Source organism: Lepus europaeus, chromosome 6, assembly GCF_033115175.1.
Source record: "Lepus europaeus isolate LE1 chromosome 6, mLepTim1.pri, whole genome shotgun sequence".
Taxonomy (NCBI): Eukaryota; Metazoa; Chordata; class Mammalia; order Lagomorpha; family Leporidae; genus Lepus; species Lepus europaeus.
The window spans coordinates 111078354-111098618 of record NC_084832.1 but is presented as its reverse complement, the minus strand read 5'-3'; positions in this window follow the sequence as shown (position 1 = coordinate 111098618).

Genomic DNA, 20265 nt, shown 5'->3' with positions numbered 1-20265 from the left:
TACAGTAAGAATTAGAATTTGATCTTCTCTCTGCCAATGGTGGATGAACTCAGCTTGATTCAGATATACCCATGTTCTGCAGACTTTTGGGAAGAATTTACTGTGAGCATCACTTGAGACTTCTCCATGGTTGCTTTCCCAAAAGAAATCTGATAAGGTGGTGGGAAAGCAAAAGAGGGAAGTAGGTTGACTTGATGGATAGCCTACCTAGAGCTACAACTCTGGATTACTCAAATGACAATGGCAGAGCTATTGGGGGTTGGGGGATATGTTGTCTTCTACTGACTCCATAGCTTTTTAACTTAGCCATTCCAAATGCCTGTTGGCTTCTGTAAGAAATGTATTTGAAGAGCTGGTGCTGTGGTTCAATGGGTAAAGCCGCTGCCTGCAGTGCTGGCATCCCATATGGGTACCCATTTGAGTTCAGCTGCTCCACTTCTGATCCAGCTCCCTGCCAATGTACCTGGGAAAGCAGCAGAAGATGGCCTAAGTCCTTGGGCCCCTGCACCCTTGTGGGAAACCCAGAAGAAGCTCGAGGCTCCTGGCTTTGGATTGGCCCAGCTCTGGCCATTGCGCCTATTTGAGGAGTAATCCAGCAGATGGAAGACCTCTCTCTCTCTCTCTCTCTCTCTCTGTCTTTCTGTAACTGCCGTTAAAATAAATAATAAATCTTTAAACAACCACAGAAGAGCTGTATTTTAATTATATGCTTAAAGTGTTATTCTATATATTTTGAATTTGACAGTACTGATGCCTATAATATTTCGACTACTCCAGTATGAACTGTAGAAGGGCACTCTATTCCACACAGTCATGTATCATGGAGTAGATGTCGGTTGACTGTCTAAGATTAAGTCTTCTGCTGTCTGTTCTTTGTGCCAGAAACTCAAGGGCATCCTGAGAATATGTGTGGTTATGTGTCAAGGGCACCAGAGAATCCCCAATCCCTATTTGAAATGTGTCAGCTCATTTTCTGTTTGACTGTCACTTCCCAGAAAAAATATCACTAATCATTTTATAAAGTCCTTCTAATGCAGCCCTCTGTTTCAAGAGAAATGGATTTTTTGAAGTCTTGCTTTTCCTGACATATTAATTGAACTATAATAAGCAAAAATTGAAAAAAAAATTGGATAGTTCAGCAACTTCTTCCTACTGACTTTCTTCACCATCAGGAAAGTAGGTGAGGTAATGAGAAAGTCAAGAATGATGTTGATAATTAGAATGTGGGAAATAGGAGGAGCAGGAAAATTCATGTACCCCTCTGAGCAGCAGTTTATAGACAGAAAATTGTTAGAATCTGAGCGAGTCACGGTGACGCTGTGCACTTTCTTTGTGGTCAGGCTCTCAAAGTCCATAGGCCTGGTAAGGCTTTAACAAATTTCTTTGTCAGAACACACCTTATCCAGCCCTCACTCTCAGTCTTATTGCAGGCCCCACCCTGAGGTGGAGATGACCTCCAAGGGGAGGGCAATTGGGGATAGTTTAGTTCCTCTTTGAGGTCCTTGTGTTCATGCTCCCTCTGAATAATGTGAACAATTTTTTTTTTAACCTCCTTTAATTTTCCTTTTAGTTCCCTCTCTTTGTGGTTTCAGATGTTTAGGTTTGTTTGCTTCCTTGCTGTTCTTGTTTTAGTTAATCACCCATAGATCTATTTTCTTTTACCCCAGATAACACCTTTCTTATTCTTTTCCTGCAGAGAAAACAATTGTAAGGCATTTAAATGTATGTGTATATAGACATATATAAATGTAAATATATTTATATACAAATATATGTAAATATAAATATACACATCTACAAAAATGTGGTTTTTTTTGACAGGCATAGTTAGATAGTGAGAGAGAGAGAAAGAGAGAGTTATAGATAGTGAGAGAGAGACAGAGAGAAAGGTCTTCCTTCCATTGGTTCACTCCCCTAATGGCCGCCACGGCTGGCGCTGCACCGATTTGAAGCCAGGAGCCAGGTGCTTCTTCCTGGTCTCCCATGCGGGTGCAGGGACCCAAGCACTTGGGCCATCCTCCACTGTCCTCCCGGGCCACAGCAAAAAGCTGGACTGGAAGAGGAACATCGAGGACTAGTACCCTGTGCCCCAACCGGGATTAGAACCCAGGGTGCCGGCGCCACAGATGTAGGATTAGCCTAGTGAGCCATGGGGCCAGCCTGCAAGAATGTTTTAAAAAGCTTTACTTGTAGGCCGGCGCCATGGCTTAACAGGCTAATTTTCCGCCTTGCGGCGCCGGCACACCGGGTTCTAGTCCCAGTTGGGGCTCTGGATTCTATCCCGGTTGCCCCTCTTCCAGTCCAGCTCTCTGCTATGGCCCGGGAAGGCAGTGGAGGATGGCCCAAGTGCTTGGGCTCTGCACCCGCATGGGAGTCCAGGAGAAGCACCTGACTCCTGGCTTCGGATCAGCACGATGTGCCGGCTGCAGCGGCCATTGGAGGGTGAACCAACGGCAAGAAAGGAAGACCTTTCTCTCTGTCTCTCTCTCTCACTATCCACTCTGCCTGTCCAAAAAAAAAAAAAAAAAAAAAGCTTTACTTGTGAGGATCTCTCTCTAGTTTTTGCCTTTGTTACTGTGATACAGCTCCCACTGTTTTGCTTTTCACTTTCCAGCAGTATGTTTTCTGTTTTTTTTTTTTTTTAAAGATTTATTTGATTTATTTGAAAGTCAGAGTTGCAGAGAGTCAGAAGCAGAGAGAGAGAGGGGTCTTCCATCTGCTGGTTCAATTTCTGGATGGCCACAATGGCCAAAGCTGTGCCGATTTGAAGCCAGGAGCCAGGAGTTTCTTCCAAGTCTCCCACGTGGGTGCAGGGGCCCAAAGACTTGGGTCACCTTCTACCACTTTCCCAGGCCATAGCAGAGAGCTGGACCAGAAGTGGAATAGCCGGGACTAAAATCAGGCCCACATGAGATACTGGCACTGCAGGTGGTGGCTTTACCCTCTATGCCACAGCGCAGGCCCCAGTATATGGGGACCACTTAAGTACCTCTGCTGCACTACCTGCAGTCATGCATTGTTCTCCTTGGTGCATATCCATTACTTATACATTTGCATGCATCGGCAGGGGGCTTCCAAACTACCGGTAATTGCCTGCCACCACCTACCAGACTGCAGTGTACATCTTAGTATGTTTCCTTCCAGATGTGTGGGAATTCTACAAGGAACAGAATTGCTAAGTCACCGAGTACACCCATGTTTAATTTGACTTAAGAGGGCCAGACTACTCTTTACAACAGAAGCCCTGTCTACTTTTCACTAGCACTGGATACGTTTTTCCATACACTCACATGCGCACACACACATGTTTACCATGAGCTGTCTAAACCAGCTTCTAATTTTTACCTTTTTCTACGAATGATATAAAACTAGTGATTGCTTTAATTTGCATGTCTTTGTTGATCTCATGTGCCTTTTTTTTTGGATAGGCCTTTTGGATTCTCTCTAGATTGTGTTGATAGATTTTGTTCATTTTTCTATTAGGAATATTGTCTTCTTCTGGTTGACTTGAAGTTTCTTGTGTCAAAGTGTATGTGTGTTAGTAAATGGAAGGATAAGACTTATTTCTCTTCTCTATAGCTTTCCACTCAAGACATGTGTGATTTTACCACTTATCAGTCACATGAAGGTAATTTCAAAGTTCAGTTAAAAGTTATAAAAGCAGGCCAGCACCGTGGCTCAACAGGCTAATCCTCCGCCTTGCGGTGCCGGCACACCAGGTTCTAGTCCCGGTTGGGGTGCTGGATTCTATCCCGGTTGCCACTCTTCCAGGCCAGCTCTCTGCTATGGCCTGGGAAGGCAGTGGAGGATGGCCCAAGTTCTTGGGCCCTGCACCCGCATGGGAGACCAGGAGAAGCACCTGGCTCCTGGCTTCGGATCAGCGAAATGCTCCGGCCGCAGTGGCCATTGGAGGGTGAACCAACGGCAAAAAGGAAGACCTTTCTCTCTGTCTCTCTCTCTCACTATCCACTCTGCCTGTCAAAAAAAAAAAAGTTATAAAAGCATCATAGTTAACTTACCAAGATATTATAGATTATTTCTTTTTTGATAACATCATTATAGACACCATGACAATATAAATGGGAATAGAGCTGTTGGCTTTGTTTTTAGGACAAGTCCCTCCAACTATCACAAAGTAAAAGTGGATTAAAATGTACATATAATCCTGCCTTGGTCATCAAACAGCTAGACTGCTCCATTGAAGGGCAAATGTGAGTGGGTTTTTTTCGATCATCCTCTCTGAAATTAGGAGTTGTTCTAGCTTGTCCTTCATGACCAACCTCATGTGCACACATATTCACACACACAACACTCACACACACATACACACTCATACACACACACACACATTCCTTCCAGGACCTTCCTTGTTGGCTTATAAACAATAGGAAAAAGGGAACAAAATGTGAAAATAACACTGGACCAGGACTATGAGATTAACTGAAGTTGCAGGATTTTTTCAAAAGCACTCACATTTTCTGGGCCTTGCTTCAGTTTCAAAAGTATACATGAAGCAATAAAGCTAGATGATGATTACAATCTTTTCATGAGAAACCAAGACCAAAAATAATAGCAACTACAATAAAAACTATAAAACTCTCCAAACTGTTTCCAAGCTTACAAGTATCTCAGTGGTGGTAGCCATATATATGGATTTTTCAAGGCAAAATGGAATCAGCCCTGAAGAAATAGCAAAAACAAACAAACAAACAAAAAACTTCATAGAAGTAGACTTTATCCAAGAATGAGGTAGAAAAGGAGCAAGTAAGTGTAGGATGTATTCATTAAGAATGCTCAGCTTTGCCTACTAAAAGACATGTCTATGGGATTTCTCCTTTTTTTCATTAATAAGTTGCCCTTGATACTTCATAGTCACTGTGTTTACAAATGGCAGCAGTGAGGTCAGTCTACTGGCTGTCCCGTTGAGTTGTTTTCCTAGTTTTTTTAATAAAAGATCTATTTATTTATTTAAAAGTAATAGGGGAGTCAGAAAGAGGTAGAGCCAGAGAGAGAGAGAGAGAGATTTTTCCATCTGCTGATTCATTCCCCAAATAACTGCAATGGCCAGGGCGGGGCCAATCTGAAGCCAGGAGCTTTTTCTGGGTCTCACATGTGAGTGCAGGAGACCAATGACTTGGGTCGTCCTCCATTGCTTTCCCAGGAGTTGAACCAGCACCCATATGGGATGCTGGTGCTGCAGGCAGCAATATAACCTGCTATACCACAGCATCAGCCCCCTACAATTTTTCTAATGCTGACCCAATATACAGCCATAGCCTCCTCCTTCCAGGTTCCAGTGGCCACTCCCTAATCTGGTTCTAAACTATTTTCATGTCACTTCACTGCCCCTTGACTACCCATGTCTTCATTGATAATCCTTTCATTATGCCTTCTCTGAGTTATTCAACTTATATTTGTCATCTGTTTCCTGTTGAAACCCAGATTTATTAAATTTGGAAGAGAACTCTTGTCATTGGAACCTCCTTAAGGGATTGCTTTCCACATGCTATATAACAAGACATAAAGAATGAGTTGTCAAGAAAATGTAGAGTCATGGAATTATATTCTGGTTATGTGCCAAGCACTATGATAGTTATTTAAAATGCAAAGCTATACATCCATATCAGAAGCATCTGTAAATTAGAATTCCTGAAAAGTGGAGAGCTTGGTTGGATTGAGGAATGATGTTCTCAGAAACTTTATCTTGTCTTTGGGAAATATTACTTGTGAAGCTATGGGCAACCTGAAATACCAATGGGAGTTCTCTTCTTTTGGGAATTTATTATCCATCAACCAATCATTTGTTGCTTATACAATATATGTAAACACTATGCTAGCAGCTGTAGGGTTACAGCTGGGAAAAAGATGCTATACAGTTTATTGTATCATTTTACAATAGCAAAAATCCTTCCCAATTAACAGGGGAACAGTCCATATCAAAGAAGTCATATATTTTAACCTTGTATAACATTACAAACATAGTGACTGGTAGAATAAAGATGGGGGTATAGGTATTCTGACTCAAATTTTTATGTTTTTCCACTACAGTGTATTTGAATGAAAAGAAAACTCTCTTTTAGTCTATTAAAGAAAATAGGACTGACACAATATCTAATATTCAAGTTAGATACAGTAACAAGGCAGAGTTAAATTAGAGTTAAAAATTCACATTTAGGGAATGTAGGAAACATTTCAATAAGGTGATTGGAGCAGGCTTCTTGGGAAAGGTGCTGGAAGTCCAGTGTAGTCAAAGTAGATCGATGGAAAAGATAGAGACACTCAGATTATGGAAGACTTTGGAATATTGAGCTAGGGAATTAAAGTGTATCCCATGGTCAATAGATGTTGGTAAAAGTGTGTCCCATGGTCAATAGATGTTGGTAAAAGTGTATCCCATGGTCAACAGATGTTGGTAAAAGTGTATCCCATGGTCAACAGATGTTGGTAAAAGTGTTTGATCCAGATTGGTAGTGACATCAGTGAGTAAGCAGTTGAAGTCTTTGGAAATTAATTTAGAAGAACTTCGTAGAATAGATTGGAGATAAAAAGAGGAAGAAATGAAGGTAGATCAGGTAGCAGACTTGATAAGTAGAAATAACAGTATTAATAGGGTGACCTGGTAATAAAGAAGAAAAATATTAGCAGGGATAAAAATAAGATGATTCAGTGACTATTTAGTATCAATAAATGGAAGAATAAGTTAAGGATAGCTGGAGTTTTACTATTAATATTTATTTATTTGAAAGTGACAGGTGAAGAAATAAAGAGATCTTCCATCCTCCGGTTCACTTCCCAAATGACCAAAATGTCTGGGGCTGGGTGAGGCAGCAGAAACCAGGAGCCTGAAAATCCATTTGTGTCTCCCATGTGGGTAGCATGTTCTCAGGAACTTTGGACATCTGCTGCTGCTTTCTCAGGCACATTAGCAGAGAGGTGGATTGGAAGCAGAGAAGCTGGGACTTGAACTGGCTCTCTGATATGGGATGCCAATATTTTAGTTGGTGATTTAACTTACTGGGCCAAGAAACCAGCTCATCTGAATTTTTAATCTGGAATGACAAGATAAAAAGTAGAACAAGAAACATGTTTGAAAGTCATGAGGGAAGAGAAAAAGTTGTATATGTCATGCGTCATAAATAAGAGTGCCAATTGTTAAATCAACAACGGGAGTCACTGGGTACATTCTCCCCATGTAGGATCTCTGTCCTTAATGTGTTTTACTATGAAACTTAAAAACACTACTAATCGAACAATACCCTATACCTTGTGTGGTTGTGTGAGTGCAGCCTGTTGAAATCCTTGCTTAGTATATACTAAGTTGATCTTCAGTATATGAAGATAATTGAAAATGAAACTCGATGAAGGGCGGGATGGGAGAGGGCAGGGCCACGGGAGGGAGGGAGGTTGGGGGGGGGAGCCACAATACAAAAGTTGCACTTTGTAAATTCACATTTATTAAATAAAAAAATAATAACTATATAACAAACAAAAAAAAAAGAAGAAAAAAAAGAACTTAATACTTTACCCTTTTAGTATTTTTTATGTTCTACTTAAAACTATTGGTTGAACTCTGTAATTAACACACAATTATTCTTAGGTGTTTAATTAATGCTATAACTAGTACTCAAATAGTATTTTACACTTTGTGTTTCTGTGTGGGTGCAAACTGTTGAAATCTTTACTTAATATATGCTAAATTGATCTTCTGTATATAAAGATAATTGAAAATTAATCTTGATGTGAATGGAAGAGGAGAGGGGGTGGGAGAGAGGAGTGTTGTGGGTGGGAGGGAAGTTATGGGGGGGAGCTATTGTAATCCATAAGCTGTACTTTGGAAATTTATGTTCATTAAATAAAATTTAAAAAAAAGAAAAAGTTGTATATGTCATGAAAAGATGAAAGATTTGTCTACTTAATAGTAAGCCATGGAAAGAGAGTGCTAGAATTTTACTTTTGTACCTGGTGAGTGGTGTGACAAACCATGGTTGCTTAAACCTTAGTGAATGAGGGGCTGGCATTGTGGCACAACAGGTTAATCCTCCGCCTGCAGCGCCAGCATCCCATATGGGTGCCGGTTCTAGTCCCGGCTGCCTCTCTTCCCATCCAGCTCTCTGCTATGGCCTGGGAAAGCAGTAAAAGATGGCCCAAGTCCTTGGGCTCCTGTACCCACATGGAAGTGCCTGGCTCCTGGCTTTGGATCAGCGCAGCTCTGGCCAACTGGGGAGTGAACCAGCGGATGGAAGACCTTTCTCTCTGTCTCTCCTTCTCACTGTCTGTAACTGTACCTCTCAAATAAATAAATGATTTTTTTTAAAAAAATTCAAAAAATTTTAAAAAATAATTTAAAAAAAACCTTAGTGAATGAGGATGATATGCAGAGATACTCAATATCACTAATCATGAGGGAAATACAGGCGAAAGCTATTTCAAGATATCACTTCATACTAGGATGGCTATTTTAAAAGCGAAATGAAGAGCAGAAATAAAAGTAGTGAGGATGTGAAGAAATTGGATACTTTTACATTATTGTAGGAATGTAGAATGGTGCAGCCAGTATGGAAAATGGTATGATGGTTCTTCAAAGTATTAAAAATAGAACTACCATGTGATTCAAGAAAAAAGATTTTGAAGAATTATCTGAATCCCCATATTTGTTGGCAATATTATTCCTAGGAACCAATATATGGAAGTAACATAAGTATCCACTGATAGAATGGATAAAGAAAATGTGGCACATACATACATACAAACATATTATTTAGCCTGAAAAAAGAAAGAAGTTCTACTACTGTGACAATATGGATAAAGCTAGAGGATGTTATAGTAAACAATAAGCTAAGCACAAAAGGAAAAATACTGTGTGGGTCCACTTATACTGAGGTACATAAAATAGTCAAACTCAGGAGCAGGGAGTAGCACAGGGGTTGTCAAGGGAAAGTAGAGTTCATTGATGGATAGAGTGTCTGTAATGCAAGATGAGTAAGTTCTAGATGTCTGCTGTGCAACTTATACCTATAGATAGCCCCATGGTATTATGTACTTTAAGACATATTGGAAGGACAGATCTCATGTTCAATATTCTTATTAAGGGCCGGCGCCGTGGCTCACTAGGCTAATCCTCCGCCTTGCGGCGCCGGCACGCCGGGTTCTAGTCCCGGTCGGGGCACCGATCCTGTCCTGGTTGCCCCTCTTCCAGGCCAGCTCTCTGCTGTGGCCCGGGAGTGCAGTGGAGGATGGCCCAAGTCCTTGGGCCCTGCACCCCATGGGAGACCAGGAGAAGCACCTGGCTCCTGCCATCGGAACAGCGCGGTGCGCCGGCCGCAGCGTGCTACCGCGGCGGCCATTGGAGGGTGAACCAACAGCAAAAGGAAGACCTTTCTCTCTGTCTCTCTCTCACTGTCCACTCTGTCAAAAAAAAATATTCTTATTAAAAACCTACAAAGTATATAAGGAATTTTTTTAAGTGCTGAATATGCTTAGTAACTTGGTCATGGTGATAGCATCACCGGTATAGTATCACTGGTATATGCCTATGTACAAACTTATCAGGTCATATACATTAAATGTGTGTAATTTTGTATATTAATTATACCTCAATAAGGACAAAAAAGAGGATGGAGAACTAAATTTTGGAAGGTGTCTATGTTTGGGTGTGGCGAAGAGTGAAGGAGGAAACATGAAAGAATTAGAGGAGGGATAAGTGAATATGCAAGTGCAGCTGAGGAAATAAGTTTTTAAAGTTTCCATGATGATAGTTGAGGAATGGTTTTTGGAATGAGCAATTATGATATTGAAAACTTATTTATTTGAAAAGTGGAGAGGGAGAAAGGGAGAAAGGGAGAGAGAGAGAGAAATTAATCTCCCACCTGCTGGTTCAGTCACCAAATGCCCACAACTACCAATGCTGGGCCAGGTCAAAATCAGGATTCCAGAGGTTAGTCTGTCTCTCATGTAGATAGCAGGGATCCAACTACCTGAGCCATCACTACTGCCTCCCATGGTGTGCATTCGCAGGAAGCTGAATTAGAAGTGGATTAGGCAGGACACAAGGATGCAGGCATCCAAAGCAGTGACTTAACCAGTGTACCAAATGTCTACCCTGATAATGCTGTTTTTTAAGATTTATGATTTATTTATTTATCTATTTTAAAGGCAGAGTGAAGGAGGAAATAGAAGGGGGAGGGAGGAGAGAGAGAGAGAGAGAGAGAGAGAGAGAGAGAGAGAAACTTCCATCCATCCACTAGTTCACTTCCCAGATGACCTTAGCATCTAATCCAAGAGCCAGGAACTCCAGCCTAGTCTGCCATATGAGTTGAAGAGGCTCAAATACTTGGGACATCTTCTGTTGTTGTTTTTCCAGGTGCATGAGTAGGGAGCTGGCTTGGAAGCAGAACAGCTGAGACTTGAACCAGCACTCTGATATAGAATGCTGGCATCACAAGAGGCAGCTTAATCCACTGTGCCATGATGCCAGTCCCGAGAATGAGCTTTAATTAAACTGTTGGAAGAGAATCCAGAAGGTAGCATTAAGGCAGCAGTGATAGAGTAGAAACCGTGTATTTTGAAGTGTGACAGATCTGAATTGGAATTCTGGTTCCGTCTCTTACCAGCTATGTCAGTTTGGCTAAATTACTTTAAAAAACATTAGTTTCCCATGATGTAGAAAAATAATTCCCAGTTCTTCTAAAGATTTGATGAGGCAGGTGAAATTTCATTGTAGAATGCTTTCATTGTAGGATGCTTAAATGGCGTAGTCTTAATTAAATCTAATTCTTTAGGAAAAACTTAAGTGGTAAAGAAGCAGAAAACCAAAATATTATGATAATCTTTTGAGAGTTTTCATCATAAAGGACTTGAGAAATCTGTAAGAGAGTTTATTTTAAGGAAACAGAGAAACCACATGTTCGCTGATAGGGAAGGAGAAAATAGATAAAGTGGAGTCAAGAATGAAAAAGGATGAGGCCAAGATGATGGTATAGCAACAGGATGTTCCATCATGCAGGACAAAAAAAGATAGTTAATTAGGAGAGGGGATACAAACTGGTGACAGAGCTGTGAGAAATTCATGCAGAGAAGCCCAGGAATCCAACAGAGGTTGGGCTGGTTCACACTGAGGGAGCAAAAAAGAAAGGGAAGTGGTGGAAGCCACACCCCACAGTGAACCAGGTGAGAAAATGTGAGTCCATGGAGCTGCAGATAGCAGCGGGTGGGGGAGCCTGGTAAACTGTGTTTGAATTTCCAAGAGGAAGAAAGAGAAGGTATAGGGGAAAAAACAAAGAGGTTGGGCACGCCTCTGTCCATCTATGTCTCCGCATTCCTCCCAACCGGACCTGCAGCCTGCTGTGAGAAGCCATATTGATTGTTTACATTTTCTAATGTAAGCAGGGGCTACTGCATTTGCTTCCCTTGCACATGCCCATCAATTGCAGGGGCCACCTCACAACAGCCCCCACCTGGGAACAAGAATCACAGAATTTCAGAGTAATTTCCTCTCCACTGTACAACAAGGTAAAGTCCTAAATATCGAAAACTTGAGCTCGCTTTGTGCACCAGTGAGAAGTGAGCCTGGCCCCCAGTAGGTGGGGCTTAGAGCACCAGAGCTCTTGTACCCACCACTATCACAATGTAGGCATGAGTAGGACTCCAGAAGGCAGGGCTGCATGCTTCCACCTGCAATGCATAGACAGATAGCAGCTCATAGCAGAGGGAAATCTCACTACAAGCACAAAGACACAAATTAAAGAGAAAAACAACCAGAAATGCCGAAAAACAAAGTAAAAACCCTGAATAAGAATAAAGAAGACACTATGAGCCAACCAAGGAACACCACAGCTCTTCAATAATAGAAGCTGCAGAAGAAGAGATCAAGGATATACCAGAAAAGGAATTTCAGAAAATTAATCATCAGATTACTTAGAATCAGTCAGAAACAAATTCATGATCTAAATGAAAAGTGCTCCCAAGAAACTGAGATAGTAAAGAGAAGTCAGAATGAAATACTAGAAATGAAAAATTCAATAGATCAAATAAAAATGCAGTGGAAAGGCTTAACAATAGAAAAGTGAGAAGAAGGAAGAATATTAGAATTAGAAGACAAATTTCTAGAAATAATACAGTGAGACCAAATAAAAGAAGCAGGAATTAGAAAATTAAAAATCACAGTTGGAGATCTACAAGATTCTATCAAATGACCCAGCATATGGATCCTAGGAATTCTGGAAGGCATGGAAAGAGAGAAACAATTAGAAGGCCTTTTTTTTTTTTTAAAAAAAAAAAGATTTATTTTATTTATTTGAAAGAGTTGCAGAGAGAAAGGTCTTCCATCCGCTGGTTCACTCTCTAGATGGCTGCAATGGCCGGAGCTGTGCCGATCCGGAGCTAGGAGCCAGGAGCTTCTTCCAGGTCTCCCACATGGATGCAGGGGCCCAAGGACTTGAGCCATCTTCTGCTGCTTTCCCAGGCCATAGTAGAGACCTGGATCAGAAGAGGAGCAGCTGGGACTAGAACCAGTGCCCATATGGTATGCCGGTGCTTCAGGCCAGGGCGTTAACCCACTGCACCACAGCACTGACCCTAGAAGGCCTTTTTAATGAAATAATGGGCTGGCACTGTAGTACAGTGGGTTAATGCCCTGGCCTGAAGCACCGGCATCATATATGGGCGCTGGTTCAAGACCTGGCTGCTCTGCTTCCGATCCAGCTCCCTGCTATTGCCTGGGAAAGCAGTAGAAGATGGCACAAGTCTTTGGGCTCCTGCACCTGCGTGGGAGACCCGGAAGAAGCTCCTGGCTCCTGGCTTCAGATCGGCCCAGCTCCGGCCATTGCCACCAACTGGGGAGTGAACCAGTGGATGGAAGACCTCTCTCTCTCTCTGCCTCTCTTTCTCTCTCTGTGTAACTATGTAACTGACTTTCAAATAAATAAATCTTTTAAAAAAATAATAACTAAGAACTTCCTCAATCTGGACAAAGAGACATTCAAGTACAGGAAGTACACAGAACTCCTGATAGACGTGACCAGAAAAGAACTTCACCATGACACATTTTAGCAAAACTCTCCTCAGTAAAACATAAAGAAAAGATCTTAAAATGTGCATGAGAGAAATGACAAATAACATTCAGAGGAAACCCAATAAGATTCACTCTGAATTTCTCATCATAGATCATATAGGCAAGGAGATAATGGTGAGACATATTCCAAATCTTAAAAGACAAAAACTGTCAACCCAGAATACTGTACCCTGCAAAACTCTCATTTATGAATGAAGAAGAAATAGGGTCTTCCACAACAAGCAGAAATTGAATGAATTTGTATCTACTCACCCAGCCCTACAAAAGATGCTCAAGGATGTGCTACATACAGAAGCATAGAAACAGGAGCATCACTACAAAAGTAGATGGGTGCAGAAAATGACTCAGCAAAAGTACAAATGAAATCCAAAATACATCAACAGGACTATTTATGGCAGGGCAACGTCGGTACTTAACAATAGTCACACTGCATGTAAATGGTCTCAGCTTTCCAGTTAAAAGACACAGACTAACTGAATGGATTAAAAAAGAAAACCTATCTATTTGTTGCCTACGAGAAACTTACCAACATAGATGCATGCAGACTGAAAGTGAAAGGATAGAAAAAGTTAATCCATGCTAACAGAAACCAATCCTAATATCAGACAAAAGAGACTTTAAACACAAAAACTATTAAAAGAGACAAGCACATTATGTAATGACTAAAGGACCTATTCAGTAGCAGGAAGTGACTATTATAAATGTATCTGCACCTAATGACAGGGAACTTGGCTATTTAAAAGAATTTTTAAGAGATTTAAAGGGAGATACAGACTCAAATACAATAGTAATGGGGGACTTCAACACTTCACTTTCAGCAATGGAAAGATCAACCAGAAAGAAAATCAACAAGGAATTAACAGTTAATCGACACCATAGGCCAAATAGATCTAGCAAATATCTACAGAGCCTTCCATCCTACAGCCACAGAGTGCACATTTGTCTTTCCAGTTCATGGAACTTTCTCTAGGATTGATCATATGCTAGGCCATAAAGCAAGTCTCAGCAAATTCAAAAAAATTGAAATCATACCATGCATCTTCTTAGATGACAATGCAATGAAGCTGGAAATAAACAACTCAAGAATCTCTACATCATATGCAAACACCTGGAGAAGAGCAGTAGATCACAGAAGAAATCAAAAGAGAAGTCAAAAATTTCTGGAAACAAATGAGGATGACAATACAACATACCAAAATTTGTGGGATACAGCAAAAGCAGTGTTAAGGGGAAAGTTTATGGCAATTGGTGCCTAAATCAAGAAACTGGAAATTTGCCAAATAAATGAACTATCTATATACTTCATAGATCTAGATAAACAACAGCAAACCAGACCCAAAACTAGTAGGAGAAAAAAAATAATTAAAATTTGGGAAGAAACCAACAAAAATGAAACAAACAAAAAAAAAGATACAAAAGATCAGCAAAATGAAGAACTTTTTTTTTTAAATAAACAAAATTGATACACCATTGGCCCTATTAACCAAAAAAATGAGAGAGAAGACCCAAACTAATAAAATTAGAGATGAAATGGGAAATGTAACAACAGACACCACATAAATAAAAAGAACCATCAGAAATTACTACAAAGAGCTGTATACCAACAAACTAGGAAACCTAGAGAAATGGATTGATTCCTAAACACATCCAACCTACCTAAACTGAGCCATGAAGACTAGAAAATGTAAACAGACACATAACCAAGACAGAAATTGAATCGGTAATAAAGACCCTCCCAACAAAGAAAAGCCCAGGACCAGATGGCTTCACTGCTGAATTTCAGGTGCACACATATGGATGCTGGTGTGGCAAACAGTGACTTTACCGGAAATGCCGCAACATTGGTTAGTTTAGTGGGAATATAGGCAATGGCTGTAAACAATAATTGATTATAAAAATGACCACTTCACCCATATACAATAAGCTTTAATGTTATTACAGATCATTAAAACTACAGTAATATAACATTCCTAATCATTGATTTGAAAAGTTGAAAAACAAAGTTCTGCAAAACTGTTTGCAGAAATACTGATACACACAGATCTTTATTTTTTCTGTTTTTTTTTTTTTTTTTTAATTTTAACTTCCACATATAAGGGAGAATACAAGGTATTTGTCTTTCTGGATCCAGCTTATTTCATTCAACATGATGTCCTCCAGTTGCATCTATTAATACATATTTTTTAAGTGCAGAAGGAAGTTGTAGGAGCTCTCCCTCTTTCTTTAAAAAGATTTATTTGTTTAATTTGATAGAGTGACATAGAGAATGAATGAGAAACATAGCTCTTGCATCTCCTGGTTCTCTCCCCATAAGGCCACAATAGCTAGAACTGGACCAGGCTGATGACAGGCGCTAGGAACTCCATCCGGGTCTCCTACATGAATGGCAGAGGTCTAGACATTTGGATCATCATCTGCTGCATTTCCAGATGGATTATCAGGAAGCTAGGTTAGAAATGGAGCAGCTAGAATTTGAATTAAGCATGCCGATATGGGATGCTGGTGTAGTAAGCAGTGCTTAACTTGCTACTCCACAATGCCAGCCCCTATAAGAGATTTTTTTGAAAGTCTGTGTCTTTTAAAAAAATTTTTTTAAAAAGATTTATTTATTTTAAATCCAGTGTGTGTGTGTGTGTGAGAGAGAGAGAGAGAGAGAGAGACAGAGGAGAGAGGTAGAGAGAGACAGAGAGAAAGAGATCTTCCAACTGCTGATTCACTCCCCCAAATGGCCACAATGGCCAGTGCTGAGCCAGGCTGAAGCCAGGAGCCAGGAGTTTCTTCCGTGTCTCCCATGTTGATTCAGGAGCCCACGGACCTGGGCCATCTTGTGCTGGCTTCCCAGGTGCATTAACAGGGAGATGGATTGGAAATGGAGCGGCTGGCACTGAAACAGTCACACACATGGATGCTGGTGTTTCAGGCAGTGACTTTACCCGCAATGCCACAATGTTGGCCCCTAAAGCCTGTGTCTTCTTAGTGAAAAAAATGAAATCATTTGCTTTGTGAAGCAAAGATGGAGAAGTAGAGCATAAGTGGAATTTAGAAACATGTGAAAGCACATGATGAAAAAGACAACAGAGGGACTGGCGCTGTGGCTTAGTGGGCAAAGCCACCACGTGCAGTGCCAACATCCCGCATGGGTGCTGGTCCAAGTCCTGGTTGCTCCACTTCCCCATCCAGCTCTCTGCTATGACCTGGGAAAGCAGTAGTAGTAGATATCCCAAGTCCTTGGGTCCCTGTACCCATATGAGAGTCCCGGAAGAAGCTCCTGGCTCCTGACTTCGAATCAGCCTAGCCCTGGCTATTGTTGCCAGAGCTCTTTCTCACTTCCTCTCATTCTCCTTCCCTCTCTCTCTCTCTGCCTCTGCCACTGCCTCTCTGTAACTCTGCCTTTCAAATAAATAAATACATCTTTAAAAAAAAAGACAACAGGTCTTAAAAGAATAAAACAATTTCTCACTAGGAGTGAGAGCTTGGTGGCTGAAGTACTGAAGTAAAGTTGATGTAGAGCTCACTAGAATTTTGGGAAAGGTGTACTGGGAGCCCCTTAGGTAAGGGCATAGGAAATCCTAAGAAGCTGCTATAATTCCCCAAGTCAAGCTGCAGGATCTTAGAGATCTTATGAGAAGATCTGGCCAAAGACTTGACTACATTGCAGTAAACTGGAACCTTTTATACTGAGTCACAAAAATTTAATTAACTATGGGTAAGGTCTTTCTAAAATTTAGAACATCCAAGTATTTGAACCAGAGCCCTGTTTGTTTGACTATTCTCAAATTGTGTGATATGTAGATATGATGATATGGACCATGCTCTGCTGCTTTCCCAGGCACATTAGCAGGGTCTGAAATAGAGCAGCCACCACTGAAATTTTTGCTCAGATGTGAGATGCCAGCCTCACAGGTACCACAATGCTGGCCCAGGAAGCTACCTTTAACTTCATGTTAAAGGAGGTGTTAGTGTATGTCCAAGAACAGCAGAGCTGAGGGACACAGGCCCCCTTCAACGATGTCTGAACAGAATACAAGGGGCCACTCAGTTCACCCTCTGCACCAGCCCCTATGAAAAAGGTGGAAAATCGTAGACAGATCATCTTAAAATTTAAACACATGACTATTGAGGAACTTGATTTTCTTATTTAATGCAAGAGAAATCTATTTCCATTTGGAGCAAGGAACAAAGGTTTTCATTGGAGCAGGAGGAACCTTATAACAACTTAGAATGTAATCAGCTGCCTTGGAATAAGGGCTAATGACCTCACTGCTGGGAATCTGTAGTGGAATGTGTGGTTCCTAAGGAAAACTCGACACTGGTGGTTTATAAAACTCACGAGGCCTTACACCTTCCATGTATCACAACTTTGTTGTGCTTGTTAAATTTTTCATTCATCCATTCATTCAAGTGTCTGTCATATGACAGACAAGAATGGAACTATTTGGGATAGACAGGGTCACATTCTAATGGAGTTATTTTTGGAAGTGGAATTAGGTTAAGAGAATGTTAGAATGACTTTAAACAAATCAATCTTAATTTTATTATATACCACGATAACCTCTCAAGATTGGAGATATTTTGTGTGTAAACTTTTATATACCTAGGCATGTGTGTATGTGTATTCATAATGTGGATGTAATTGTGTGTATGTGTGTTTCTTATAAATGACAGGGAACAAGTAGTAACTGGATTTTCTTGGCTATGCCAGTCTCCATATAAAGAAAATAACTACCAAGCAATATTCTTGTGTGAATGCTTTCAGTATAATGTGTTGTAAGTTAATAGAGTGCATTGCTTTGGTTTTGTATTGTTTCAAGGTTTGTTGGTTGCTCATTAAAAAAATTTGGTGTTTAATGTTGTCTAGATTACTGTGGTAAGCTGGACACTGTCTTAATGCTACTAAAAGGATTATAAATTTGTTAAATTCTTTTCTAGAAAGCAAGTTGGCAATGTGTAGGAGGAACATTAATATCTTCATATCTTTGATATGCAAAATTTTGGGGCATTTAAGAGAAATAATCCATAGTGTGTGCAAATAATGGTTCACTATTACATAATTTATAACAGAAATGAAATGTTAAAAACTTAAATTATATATGAATAGAGAAATGAGTTGTCTTGTTATGGTGAATATGCTGTATAAATATCATGTAAATAATTAAATTATGAGCTCAAGGAGGTTATAATGACATGAGACAATGTTTATGATACATGTATTATATAAAAAAGAATAATATACAGTTTATATGCTGTGTATTCTTAATATTTACAACAATTTCATAAAATTAGATGGAAGAAAATAGGCCAAAATTCTTTATACTTTAATCATTTTCCTCAATTTATACATGTGACATTTTATATCCAGCAATATCAATAAATATTATTTCTAAAAGCTCTGTGTTATAACTGGAGATAAATGCCTCTGTAATTGTCCATAAACCATTGAGTCCTATCCCAGAGGGATGTAAAAACTCAACACTTATGCACATAACCATAATATGAATTCAAAGTTTTGCTAAATGAGTCATCAGATGGATGACTATATTTTAGTGCTAAGATAGCAATTTTCTTTTCTGTGTTGCTTTAGGAAGTTTTATCTTACCTTTGTTTTGTGGTAAATGAAGACTTGTCTTTGTTTTGTGCATGGGAAGTCCAGTAAAGTAGTAGGAATGGTCTTCATTGGGCAATGGTTTTGTATGAAAAGGTTTTAAGTAAGTAGAAAGCAGAGACATGCTATTTTCAGATTGGGGCAATATGTTTTAAAATGTGGACCTGAGATCATCAGGGTCACCTCTAATTCTTGTTTAAAAAAATGTAGATTTTCCAACCTACTAAATCAGAATCTGAAGATGAAAACTGGTACTTTGTATTTTTTTTAAAAATGCTCCAGTGAATTCTTCTGAGATTCTTTAAGTGCTACCAGTTGGGGGAGAGAAATTTGACTTTTAGAAATTTGTGGTGGAATCTTGTCTACTCCAGTGTTTATTAAGAGGAAGAAATGAATGAACCTGAATTACAGAGAACCTTGCTTCCCAGGTAAATCAGAGTTGGGGAATGAGGCCTGCTGGCTGCTGTATTCTAACTGTATGAGTTTTAAATTTGGAGTTCATTGAAAGAGCAGACAAGAGTGGTGAGTATCATCTCTGAGAATGGTGATAGGGTGACTCTACAGGTGATCTGTTTTACCCAAAATACAGCAATTGCCAGTTTCATTTCTTCTGGAGTATCCTTTAGGTGAGATACTTGCCCAACTCATTGTGTTCCTAAGGAAGCAAGCCTCAAGGGAAAGCCCTGGAGACTGGGCAATGGATTCAGGTTATCTGTCTCTGTGCGCTATGATCTGAATGTCCGTGTCAGCCCCTGATTTCTATGTTGAAACATGTTTTTAATGGGTATGGTATTAGGAAGTGGGGCTTTGGGGTGTCATGAAGTTGTAACTCTCTTAATGGGATTGGTGTCCTTAAAACAGAGACCATGAAGAGCTGCTTTGCGCTTCGCACAATGTAAGGAAACAACAAGAAAGCACTATGAGGAAATAGGCTGTCTCGGCCTCCCAGCCTCTAGGCTGACTGATACATTTTTATTGTTATAAGCTACCCAATTTATGATGTTTCAGAAGAGTGGCCTGGACAGATGAGATACTATATATGTCTGGATGGCTTGAACAATCTTAGGTTCTTCTTAAGTAAAAGGAGAAAAATACTTGCACCAGACTAATAAATTTCATGCAAAACACTTAGCACAAGGCTGGTTATGAAGCAAGCACTTATAAGAGTTTACAGTGATGGCTTCATATGAATTCAGCTACATAGGAATGGGAGGTCAGTCTTTTCCAGTTGACTTAGAAGTCCGTGCTAGTTATCAGACAAGGCCAGGGATTGGGAGCATTACTGAATTCTTGAGAGGGGGAGGGAAAGACTAGGACACAGTGCAGCCAGGTTAACTCATAATACTTCATCTGAGTTAGATTTTTGATGTCTGTTGATTTAATGGTACATTCAAACCTGATGTCATTTATTGAACTCAGTCCTTTCAGGGTTGGCCTGGGACTAAACCAAATTATGTGAAGCATCATTTGTGAAGAGAGATTCATCTGCATAACTTGGTAGTTCCAAATAAAGTCAACATTCACTCCCCTCTGCACACTTGCCCACCCCAAAGCAGTAGATAGCCTAAACCTGGCCACTTGAAACATTGCATAT